At 38.9% G+C, this 13124-nt stretch overlaps 1 long non-coding RNA gene across 1 annotated transcript in view; it reads right to left on the reverse strand.

Annotated features, from left to right (window-relative positions):
• Nucleotides 1–12855: 12855 nt before the first annotated feature.
• Nucleotides 12856–13124, reverse strand: part of LOC140162357 (uncharacterized) — an 8252-nt gene continuing 7983 nt past the window's right edge. The window contains exon 3 of the long non-coding RNA XR_011860253.1: nucleotides 12856–13124. This exon is cut by the window's right edge and continues 11 nt beyond it. This is a non-coding gene — a long non-coding RNA (uncharacterized lncRNA).

Consider the following 13124-nt stretch of genomic DNA (forward strand, 5'->3'; position numbering starts at 1 on the left):
TAGACGATATCCAATAGCCAAGTGATGGTCAAATTCATTCAGCCATTTCTGGGTCCCATCCGCACCAAACTGGTATTGTGACTGGTCAACTGGGTGGATAAAGCCGCTTAAAAATTGATCTTAAATTATATGTGACCCGTTACAACGAAAGGTACCTTATGTCGGCTGTTACATGGTGTCTCTTTTCCCCATTTGTTGGAATAAAAATTTCAAACAATCATGACAATCTGAAGTGGCGGTCATTTCAAATCATCCCCAAGCCAACGAGGTCAAAGAATGTCCAAGAATGTCAAAGGGGAGGGCGAGTTAGTGTAGTGGTCTTCTCACTCGCTTCTCACCACTGTGGCCCTGGTTCAATTCCCCTGGGTGCCACATGTGAGTTTGGTTGTCGATCCATACTCGTCCTCGCAGGTTTTACACCGGGTGCTCCAGTTTTCCTCCTGCTTCTAAAATCGGGCCTCTTCCCATATTCCTGTCCCGTCATATCTGGAGCCATCCCTTGAATTTAGTAGCCTCTGAGCACTATTGGGTTTAGCCTGGCTTCGGCCGAATGTTATAAATAAATGTCCTCTTATTGTTAGTGGGTGGCTAATACATACCTACACAAATACAATACAATGCTTTTACCACTTCAAACGGGGGATTAACCAAACCGTCCTTTTATTTTTTCAGTTTCTAGCCTTTTGCCACTTACTAATAATATGAAGCAAGTCAATATTCGTATTTTCTTAAGTTATGTTAATTTCTGACATGAAAACCTGAGATGAGAGGGTTGGTGCTAATCTTGACAAATTTAAATTTTACGGTCCTAAATTCGTGGTAAGTTGTACGGCTTCAATTGACTTGCGTTTGGTGTATATGCACTGACGCCTAGGCGTGAGTACGCCTAGGCGTGAATGGCTCGTAAAAATAGTCTAGCATTGGAATATATACTAATAGTTAGGGGAAAAAGTTCACTTTGGTGACCACTCTCTGGCTAGTAAGGTTTGACGATTGATTCGACTTCTATGGACCATTTAGAAAAAAAAATAGCCACCATGTCCCTCGCGAAAATCCCGGCATTTTTCGCTAGAGGCCAAAATCCAAAATGGCCGCCACCACCATTTTGAAAATTTAAGTTTTGAACCAGAGCACCTATAATCATGCACAAAGACACTTTTTCGGATAAGTCGAGTACAAGGATTCCGATTCTGACATTAGTTTGACATTACGGCATCATTTTCACCCAGAAATCCAAGATGGTGGCCGGCACCATCTTGAAAAATTTAGTTTTGAACAAGAGGACCTTAAATCGTGTACAAAGACACTTTTTTGGATAAGTCGACCACAAGGATTTCAAATTTGACATTACTTTGACATTACGAACTCATATTTACCCAGAAATCCAAGATGGTGGCCGCCGGCGCCATCTTGAAAAAAAAAAAAATTTTGAACCAGATTACCTAAAATCGTGTACAAAGACACTTTTTCCGGTAAGTCGACCCCAAGAAATCCGAATCTGACATTAATTTGACGTTACAAAATAATTTTGCCCAGAAATCCAAGATGGCCCCCATTTGGTAGAGCGTAAATCGTCGTCCGTATTCCATAGTGGCGTATAGTGGGGCGCCGCGAATAAACAACTTTTCGAGAAAATCGGGTTTGAAGAAATGCCAATTTAAAATCGAGTTGTGTAAATCAGACATTCATTATATTTTGTAAATGATGTGAAATTTCTGTAGTAAACTAAATAGATTTTATTGTTATATATTTTTCAAAAGAAATAAATACATACTATTGCTGGCAAACTGAAAATAAAACTATACGTCACTATGGAAAACGAACAAAACGCAACACCCTAACCTAACGTTAACCGTACGCCACCTCGGTCGCCGTGTAATCCCTCTGGCGCTACTTTTCAACGCGCGTATTCCATAGTGGCGTATAGGTCCGATACGCGTACGCCACTATGACATACGATGTTTTTCATTTTGCCGATATTTCATAATTATAAAATGTGTATAAAAAGTGGCGTATGGTCGATACGCCACTATGGAATACAAAAATGTCACTTTGTAACTATACGCCACATTTAATTAATTAATTACTAATTAATTAGCTAATTATGACTGATGAGACTTAGAAAAATGAAAGAGAACATCATTAAAAAACATATGTGCCAATTTTCAAAAAATGACCAAAAATCACTATACGCCACTATGGAATACAGCCGACGAAATGTGATTTTTGAATAAGAGCAGAAGCATAAGTGTGTCATTTCCGCCTTATCTGGGGTTCATGTCTCTTATATGGGGTTTCAACTGCCTTATCTTGGGTTTACATCCCTTATCTAAGGATAAGGCGCCTTATCTGTGGTTTAGACGGCCTTATACTGGGTTTACGTTCCTTACCTGTGGCTAAGATGCCTTAACCTTAGCATATCGCAGTCTAAACCCAGATAAGGCATGTAAACCCCAGATGATGCGCCGTAACCCCAGATAAGCGACGTAGACCCCAGATAAAGCAGTCTAAACCCCAAATAAGGCGCCTTAACCCTAAATAAGGAACATAAACCCCAGAAAAGGCATCTAAACCCCACATAAGGTGCCTTAACTATAGATAAGGGTTGTTAACCCCAGATAAAGGTCGTAAACCTCAGATAAGGCATCTAAACCCAAGATCCGCCTTAACCCCAGATAAGAGACGTAAACTCAGATATGGCAGTCTATACCCCAGATAAGGCGCCGTCTGGGGTTTACTTCTCTTATGTTAGGTTTATGTTCCTTATTTATGGTTAAGGCGCCTTATTTGGGGTTGGGACTGGTTTATCTGAGGTGTACGTCCCTTATCTGGGGTTACGGCGCCTTATCGGGGGTTTAAACTGTCATATCTGAGTCTACGTCTCTTATCTGGGGTTAAGGCGCCTTATCTTGGGTTTAGATGTCTTATCTGAGGTTTACGACCCTTATCTGGGGTTAACGACCCGCATCTAGAGTTTGGGCACCTTATGTGGGGTTTAGATGCCTTATCTTAGGTTTATGTTCCTCATTTAGGGTTAAAGCGCCTTATTTGGGGGTTGGACTGCTTTATCGACAGTCTACGTCTCTTATCTGGGGTTACGGCGCATTATCTGGGGTTTAGATGCCTTATCTGGGTTTAGACTGCGATATGCTAAGGTTAAGGCATCTTAGCCACAGGTAAGGAACGTAAACCCAGGATAAGGCCGTCTAAACCACAGATAAGGGATGTAAACCCAAGATAAGGCAGTTTAAACCCCATATAAGGGACATGAACCCCAGATAAGGCGGAAATGACACATTTATGCTTCTGCTTTCATTCAAAAATCACATTTACGCTCTACCAAATGGGGGCCATCTTGGATTTCTGGGCAAAAATTATTTTGTAACGTCAAATTAATGTCAGATTCGGATTTCTTGGGGTCGACTTACCGGAAAAAGTGTCTTTGTACACGATTTTAGGTAATCTGGTTCAAAACTTATTTTTTTCAATATGGCGCCGGCGGCCACCATCTTGGATTTCTGGGTAAATATGAGTTCGTAATGTCAAAGTAATGTCAAATTTGAAATCCTTGTGGTCGACTTATCCAAAAAAGTGTCTTTGTACACGATTTAAGGTCCTCTTGTTCAAAACTAAATTTTTCAAGATGGTGCCGGCCACCATCTTGGATTTCTGGGTGAAAATGACGCCGTAATGTCAAACTAATGTCAGAATCGGAATCCTTGTACTCGACATATCCGAAAAAGTGTCTTTGTGCATGATTATAGGTGCTCTGGTTCAAAACTTAAATTTTCAAAATGGTGGTGGCCGCCATTTTGGATTTTGGCCTCTAGCGAAAAATGCCGGGATTTTCGCGAGGGACATGGTGGCTATTTTTTTTCTAAATGGTCCATAGAAATCGAATCAATCGTCAAACCTTACTAGCCAGAGAGTGGTCACCAAAGTGAACTTTTTCCCCTAACTATAACTATGTTGCCAAGTTATAAGCACAAGTCTTCCATATTGGCAACGAGCGTCTGAAATAGCCGAATATCTCACAACGAGGCGCGTACAAGTGGTGATTTGGTAATTATGTTGTATATTGAAATACAAAAGAATTGCATTGGAGCAAAGATAATTTATTCTATTCATTCGTAACAATGGCAAGCTAATCTGATAATTGGTTGGGCCTATAGACGATTCTCATTTCACGCATTCCTACACCTCACTGGCAGCCATAACTGGGTCCTCGTCGGCTACAATGCACCCAAAATGTGAAATGATTCGGCCTTGGCGGGAATTTAAACTGCATCCCATCACCCGTTTTACACCTGCGGCGAAAACACACGCACAGTGTCATTGCCCCGATATTTTCATAGCAGAAATCGCCATGATAGGTTGAATCCACAGCGACGCATGGCCGTTTTGTTCCGACCTGTTTAATAGTTTTGAGACGCATAATGAGCCGAGGGACATCCGACTAAGGCTACTGGTAATTGACCTCGCTTTGTGTGAGTGAGCATGTATACGCCATGAGGGTATTTGCTTTTAGACTGCCTCCACGAGTGAGTGCAGCTAGCCTACGCTGCGCTATAGTTGGGCACATATATAAAAATCAGAATTTTTTTCAGTTTTTGAGCTAAATACGTACGCTTCTTTCTCAATACGCAAGCTAACGACTATCATATCCTTTCAACACATATGTTCAAGTGCAATGAAAAAATATGCCTTCTTTAGAATAAAAAAATTCCGGGAGATATTCATCTTTTCCTATCCCGGTATCCAAAGATTTATCGTCTGAATATCAAATTATGGATATCACATTCACGTGTATCGATCCCGTGTATTCATTTTAGTGTCTCTGCTGTACAATGTAATTATTAACCAGGCGATGTCGGTGTGACACGTAGATAAAAGAATGATGAAAGTTCAAAACACAATAGAATTCCCTTCGGCAAAACACACAGCTTCTACATTGTCTATTGCCTTTTACGTGCGGTACAAAGAAAACTAGACTTAGCTGTGGTCTAACCCCGTGTTGTGACCCCTAATGACCTTTGACCCCAAAATATATGAAAACGCCATTAGACATTGGCTAATGTTAATGCATGGGTGCACGCGGCACCACTTTGCTATGTTATTTGTGGCAGGACATTTTGAAGGTTTTTTGTATCAGACCGGAAGTGACCCCTTAATGACCTTTGACCCCAATAAAAATACCACATATGAATTGGGTAACCACAATTCATGTGAACATACCGTTACTGTCCTATGTTTTTCTTAGCTCTTTAGCAAATAAAAATTTTTGAAGGTTTTTCGTTTTATACCGGAAGTGACCCCTTAACGACTTTTGACCCCAAATATGTGAGGACCACATAGACACTGGGTAATAGCAATGCATGTGTGCAAGTGGTGTCACTGTCCTACGTAATTTGTGGGAGAAGAAGCATTTTAAAGGTATTTCGTTTTATACCGGAAGTGGCCCCTTAATGACCTTTGACCCTAAATAAAAAATACCACATATACACAGGGTAACTACAATTTATGTGTGAACATACCGTTACTGTCCTATGTTTTTCTTAGCAAAAAAAAAAAAAAAAAAATGTTGAAGGTTTTTCGTTTATACCGGATGTGACCCCTTTGACCCTAAATCTGTGAGGACCCCATAGACACTGGATAATAACAATGCATGTGTGCAAGTGGTGTCACTGTCCTACGTAATCTGTGAGAGAAGAAGCATTTTTGAGTTGAAATCACGTTTTTGACCCCTATGACCCCTGCGTGACCTTTGACCCCACGAGTTTCATACAACTTGTAGGGGCATGGTCAATGATGGTTGTGACTAAAATAGGTCAAAATCGGTGTAAGCATGTAAGTACTAGAGCAAATGTAGTGGTCGGCAGAAAGAAAGAAGAAAGAACCTGTAAGAAAAAAGACGTCACGGCTGTGTAATAAAGTCATACAGGGTGTATCAAAATGATTGGTACCGGGTTATGTGACATTTTCAAAAATATATCAAAAATACAAAATTTCTAATTAATATAGTTTTTGTACTATAAATAGGAAGGGGCATATGTTAACTTATTGATCTATTAATCTGAAGTTGATAGGTTGATGCATCTGGGAGCTATTGTCATTTAAACGAAGATCGGTGTATTCATGGTTCGACTTACACAGCACAATATGAATAGATTCACTGTTTTAACCATTTATTGCATACATACTCTTCAATATCTCACCTCAGTCTACATATCATAAATTTGCTTTACATATGCTTTTAGAAAGATAGTTCCTGAAGTCCCTGCCTTACGACTCTGGCAGTGTGAAGTGAAGCCCTACCTTGAAAGAACTTAACACCTGGGATGGATCCATTCTGTACCTGTCCATATCAAATTTTGAAGCATTGCAAGTTATAGCATGTTTGCATGGGATACGCCATGTGTTCTTTAAAACTGTCTTCTAAATCTTCTCTGCACTTCTCCATAGCGTCGTGTCACCAGTGATTCTTAACTATGAATGCACACTGAAGTGTGGAATACTTTGGAGCCATTCCAATAACTTTTACCAGGTCTAAACTAACCTACACTGTCTACAGTCTATAGCCATTCTGCCACATCATCTACTTAGTAATCTCAATACTACAATTTAAATTACCGCCGTGGAAGGTGTTGATACACAAACTTCTTTCACCCCACCTAAATTATTCAAGTCAATATTACTCTCAACCAATATTGATTAGAGGATTTATATATATTATGAAGGAAGAAATAGGCAAGGGAAATATTAAACATTTCCATGATTGTCAACATATTATTCTCACAAGGTATTTGCAGTAAAATAGAGCTTTGAAAATGGTGCGCTACTGATCCAGCGTTACGACGAAAAGTGTAAGAACACCTACTTTCCTTTAGAATCATGTAACTTCTGAACAGAATGTGCTATCCTTATGATCTAAAATTCTTAAAGAAGATAAAACTACTATAATTACAAATGTTTGAACATTTAACCCCAAACTGACTCAAAAAATAGTTTAAAAAATCGGCAAAAATGAAAAGTCTTCGGTACCAATCATTTTGATACACCCTGTACACCATATCAAACGCTACATCAAATGGATGTCTTGTACTTGCGAACAAAAGGATTATGTATGAATAGATGCGACGGGATAGCTATATTGTGTATATTATTCTATTAACCCTCCTCGTCCTTGCATCTTCTCTATGCGTTAGGCGGCTTATAAACGAATCCAACGGGCCAAGTGATGGTCAGAATTCAGTCGGCCATTACTGGGTCCTCGCTGCACCAAACTGGTGTTTTGACCGCCCAATTATGCGAATAAAAGCCGCCTAACGCCTGGAGAAGATGCAAGGACGAGGAGGGTTAATAGCAGGCCTCGAAATAAGAACAAAAATCAAAGGGTCCTCCGGACCCTTGCCTTTGAAATTTCAAGGGTCCTGGCCGGGGTCGGACCCTTGAAGAAAATTGAAGAATAAGAATTAGCTACGGCGATCCGGGTTGAAAACTTGATGGGAAACTAAAATGAAAGTCTACTCAGGGAGCTGTACATATTATGTCAATCGGATTTTTCAGTGGAACAACAAAACTAGGATTTTTTGCTCTTTGCTTGGTTCATTTTTTACGGGTCTCGCGGACCCGTACCGTCGGAAATTGCGGGTCCGCGCCTACTTTCACGGGTATTTGACGCAAGGACGCGCCTTATTTCGAGCGCTGGTTAATAGAATAGAATAGAAATCTGCACCAAACTGGTGTTGTTACTGCCCAATTGGGTGGATTAAATCCGCTTAAAAATCGATGTTGAATTTTATTGTGTTGTAAACTTTCATCATTCTTTTGTCTACATGTAACACGGGTGATGGAATGCAGTTTAATATCCCCGCCAAGGCCACATCATTTCACGTGTAGGAATGCGTGAAAATGGATTCGTCTATATGCAAGACTCGGGTTTATTTTAAATGTTCATTATTGTAGAGTTTATTTTCATTCATGGATCATACTGATTAATTTTGCAAAGAGGGAGGGGGATACTTGAGACTGACAGACTGAACAAGTGAGAGTGGGAGGGGGCGAGATGAAAAAACTAGAAAGAGAAGAACTCGAGAGGAGAGAGAAGGGAGCGGGGAGGGAGCGAGGATACTGATCATTCGGAGGGGGAAGGAGGAAGCAAAATAGGGAGATAGACAGTGATACGAGGGAAAGGCGACACTGCCGCCTTGCACAGGCCCGTAGCCATGATTTATTGGGGTGCGACCGGCTCATAAGCGGACCTTTTGTGATTTAAGGGCTTATTTTCAACGTTTTTACAGAAAAAAGTGGACCTTTTAATTCGGATTCGCATTTTGTCATATTAATTTAACAATATCGAAGACGAGAGTGCGCTAGACCATTAAAGCACCGGTGTTCCATAATCTTGTCTCTTCAGCCTTTATTGACACAGCATCCACCTCTATTGAAATAAGCTGATTGGTACTTCAAAGTTAACAATGAATTCGAGTTACAGATCAACTCACTTAACATTGAAGTCAGATTACAGTAAACTTACTTAATCGCTTGCGTTTTCGTATCTGAACAATGGACTTACGAAAACTGAAAAGATAAAAAGACCCATAGTAAAAAAGATTGGAGCTGTATGACAAACATTTCTATAGGCTATAGGTACAATGTACAAGGGGAGGGTAGAGATTACCACAATTTTTTTCGGGTGTTTTTGTTTTAAAGGAGACCAAGCAAACACAAAACGTTTCCGACATCAATCGCAAAAGGTTAGAAAAGGTTGCCAGAAAACTTTTAAATGTCGGGTTATAACAAAAAGAATAAAACGTTTTCATAACATTTAAAAACATTTGTTAATAACCTACTGCAAATATTCTAAAATGTTTTCAAAATGTTATTGTAAAATATTTTTGGCAAACATTTTTGACAAATATTCAAGTGTTGACAAAATATTTGTCAAAAATGTTTGCCAAAAATATTTTACAATAACATTTTGAAAACATTTTAAAAATATTGTTCTGGTGTGTTTCCATACAAAACGTTTCCATGACCTTTATATAACCCGACATTTAATGTTATTAATGTTTGCTGGGGAGGAAGGGAAGATCGGCCGGTCACCCTGGATCCGCCCTTGTAGAGCTACTGTACACTTATGCATATTTTAAACAATAATTTATTCGTTGTTTTATAAAACTTACATGATAACTATATAAGATAACTATCTGTTTATAAATATATACGGTATATGTCTTAGTTTCTGTTGTGTCTTTTCTTTTTTTTCAAATATGGTCCCTAAGATAAAAGGTAAAATAAAAAAGTAACAACTCGTCCGATGAAAATTCTACATACGCACACAGTGTGTCTATGAATGAACTGTACCGTCGAAAGTTGTACTGATTTTAGTATTTTAGTACTGTAATTCCTGAACCAGAACAAGATATACAGCCTGTCTCAAAAAAATTTTTGAAGAGAGCTAAGACTACGCCCTTGACGGTGATGTAAGCATCATGTCACAACGGTATTTTCTAATTACCAAAGAGGGGCGCTATTCACTTGCACAATTTTTTGAGACATGCTGTATATATAGGTATATATACAAGGTATATAGGCTGCTTTCATACGTTGTTTTTACAATTGGTTGGTTCTTGAAATATAAGACTTTTACGGTGACAGTTCATTTTGAATCCAGTCAATGGGTTCAATATAGCAGTTAATGAGCTGTACCTCAAGCACTGGATATAATATAAATATATAATTCACCGAGTGATTATATTTCGACCATTACACGAATTTAAGACAGTTAATATTTGTTTTATATCACTCATGAATAAATTTTGTTACTTAAAAGTACTATTTAAGATAGGAAATACATTTTTTCATCAACATAACACCATGATACACTTTTAATGTCCATCCCATAACTAAATCGACGAGTCTTAGAAATCACACGGAGAGACTGATGTTAAAAATAATAAATGGCGATCAACCAATGAACTGTCTTTATGTATGAGTGATATTATTAGTGATATTAAGCAAATTGTTATAATTGTAGAACGGAAGGTCAATTTTCAAGAATATATCAGCTGCTTTATTTATAGGTTAATGAATGCGTCTTACTTGTTGAGAGTGAAATTATACAAAATAATGCACGCGTACTGAGATGTTGATGCGTATAATATTCGAGCCCCGAAGGAGGGAGTGCATTAGGCCCTGTATCCATAGGCTGTTCCCTTGTGGCATGTGCCCTTGTTCCGTGCTCACTTGTTCCCATGTGACCTGCCACACAGACCTATGGATACGGCCACTAAGGACCCGGTGTTTAATCTCGCCGATTACCTCTGCGTCGTCTCGCAGCATTTCGATGGCTCTACTGCGTCTTGCAGTTTCAAGCCGCAGCACGTCGATGAATTAATATAAGAGAGGTTGCGATTTCCAAACGTAGACATCGGACGTACGTTGATCTATTCAAAACCACTCTCCTGTATCGAAGCGAGGTCACGTATTTAGCTATTTTTGAAGATATTCCACGTGCGAAATCGACGTAGATACATCTTTGAAAATGCACAAAATGTGTCCATTTCACAATATGTTAAAGACAGTCAAGGATAATGAACATACGAAGGAAAGTCTTATTATTATTATGATCCTTTTTGTTTGTAACAAATCATTATAATAAAGGTACAGCGATGTGTTAAAAATGGACTAAATTTAAACGCAATATTCATACGCAGAGATTGTCTATTGAAATGTGTGTGATACTTTGCGTATAAAAAATTACCTTGCGATTTGACATTTTGGACTCAACGTAGCATTAAAACGTACGTTCCACCATGGTTCCACGTGGAAATAGGCTGATTTTACCTCGAGTCTAGGTAAAGGAAACGTAGAGAACGAGTGTTTCTCTACGAATGTTATAGTCAAAATATCATGTGTTTTTTGTACAGCTGAGGGGTGGTGCAATAACTTTGTGTATCCCCGAGGTGGTGGAAGTATTATAGGGGGTGGGGGGTCAAAGATTGGTTGGCAGGTCAAAGGGGGGCAAGCATTTTTTTGCAGGTCGAAAGTTGGGTGGGGGAGGGCAAGGAAAGTTTGGCTCAGATATTTTAGGAACATTAGGAACACGTTCAAATATGCACTATTCCTGATCGGTTATTAATTAATTAATTTATTTATTTATTTATTTATTTATTTATTTATTTATTTATTTATTTATTTATTTATTTATTTATTTATTTATTTACACACAAATTCAAAGTATAGACCTCTGGCAAGGCAACGGTTCACTCGCACCTATAAGATTAGTATTTTTGAAAAGAGCTGTATTGTATTCAATCTATGTTTGCAGACATACACAGGTGATTAGTGCAATCTGCTTGTGTTGGCATGGTTGGGCGATCTATTCAAACATTGTATTCATCTATTGCGATTATTACGTCACTTCTTAACTTATAGAGGCCCTGCATTCTTTTATTGATTGGCGCCAAACAACGGATTTGAACCGGTGTCCTTCACCGTAGTTATGGCGGAGTACAGTTCAACAAAAGCATGATTGCAATCTACCACGACATTTCGGCTCACACACATAAGAAATGCACTACGATAAAATAGGTTGATGAAAACAGTGCAACAGAGCATTAATGCCCAAAATTGAAAAGCTGTATAATTTATAAACAATATACACTACACATAAAAAATACTACTACAAGGGATTTTCAACATATAAGAATCCAAACAATCAAGTACCAACATGCACAGTTTTGTCCTTATATCACTTTTGGGTTTATAACAAAATGTTTTCAAGCCTCTATCGTGATTGGCAGCTGCATAAGACATCTCTTTGACAGCTGATAATGCCCATCTATTCACCAAGTGGCTATTAACTGATGAGTACTGTCATTATGCTAATATGAAATCATTGTTTATCAACAAAGGCGAGGGACTCGTCTGTCGATATGCTCAAACAAACCGCTACACTGTTCAATGGCTTTCTTGTACTATATGAAATATGGTGGACGATTTGAAATGCACGTGCCCTGAGCAAACTACGATGCGTACGCACACTGCAGGGCAAAGAACAATGGAAATTGTCATAATTCGCGCGCATACTGCCGGGCAATGACGTCACATGTCAAGTGGTCTATACCCGATCAATGTTGGAGTTGCCTATTAGCCTATATGTTTAAAATTCAATATGGCTACCGAACTGTCATGTGGTCCAGTGGATTAGTGCGCTGGACTGTGCCGAACTGAAATTCCATTTTTTTTAAAATTTAATATTAGGGAAATGAGACTGGGCGAATTTATGTATGACGTAGAGAGGATTAAGATCCCTTTATTGATCCCTGACCCCACCGACTACCCCGGGCTGATTTCATGCAAAACAAATCACCAGATGACTGACTATAGGACATAGCGCCACAACACGAGCGTTGGTAAAGTATGTGGCCTCACTGCAATACATAGCTACGTAAAAACGTACGTGTTAACGTACGTAAAAACGTACGTCCTACGTCTACGTTTGGAAAATCGCAATCTCTCTATAGTGTAGCTATATACCTGGTTGCGAATTCGCGAGCAATTTGCGGAACAGTCGATATAATCCGGCAAAGAATATACACCGAAGGTCATAATGATACCATCCAAGCATAGAAATGGTATAAAGCACATTGGTTCTGCTTTAAAGAGTTCATAGGTTTTCATTTTTTTTCTCTCTCTTTCTTTTATCGGTTTCACCATTGTTTTATTTAAATTGTATACTAGTATAGGATATAATTATATAGCATATTATATTTCCCGTAAAAAGTTCTTGACATCATACATTATCACTGATTATTTGCAATAATACATGAATTTCAACCATTGCTAGTATCTGACAACTTCATTTGATGAAATAAGAAAGCGTGCTTTCCTACCAAATTTACCATTTGCCGTACTACCACTCTCTTAAGGGATCTAAAATGAACACAGCTTAACAGTCACTGTTTACTGACAGCCCCCGTTTACTCAGCTAGCGTAAACGGGGCTGTTATTAACAGCTGAGGAGTGACGTAGTGATATACGTTGCGAAACGAGCTGGCAAAACGTCTGCATCTCCGAAATGTGCGCATGCGTAGAAGCAATGGAAGGTATGCAGCTAG

The sequence above is a fragment of the Amphiura filiformis genome, chromosome 10 (assembly GCF_039555335.1).
Source record: "Amphiura filiformis chromosome 10, Afil_fr2py, whole genome shotgun sequence".
Lineage (NCBI taxonomy): Eukaryota > Metazoa > Echinodermata > Ophiuroidea > Amphilepidida > Amphiuridae > Amphiura > Amphiura filiformis.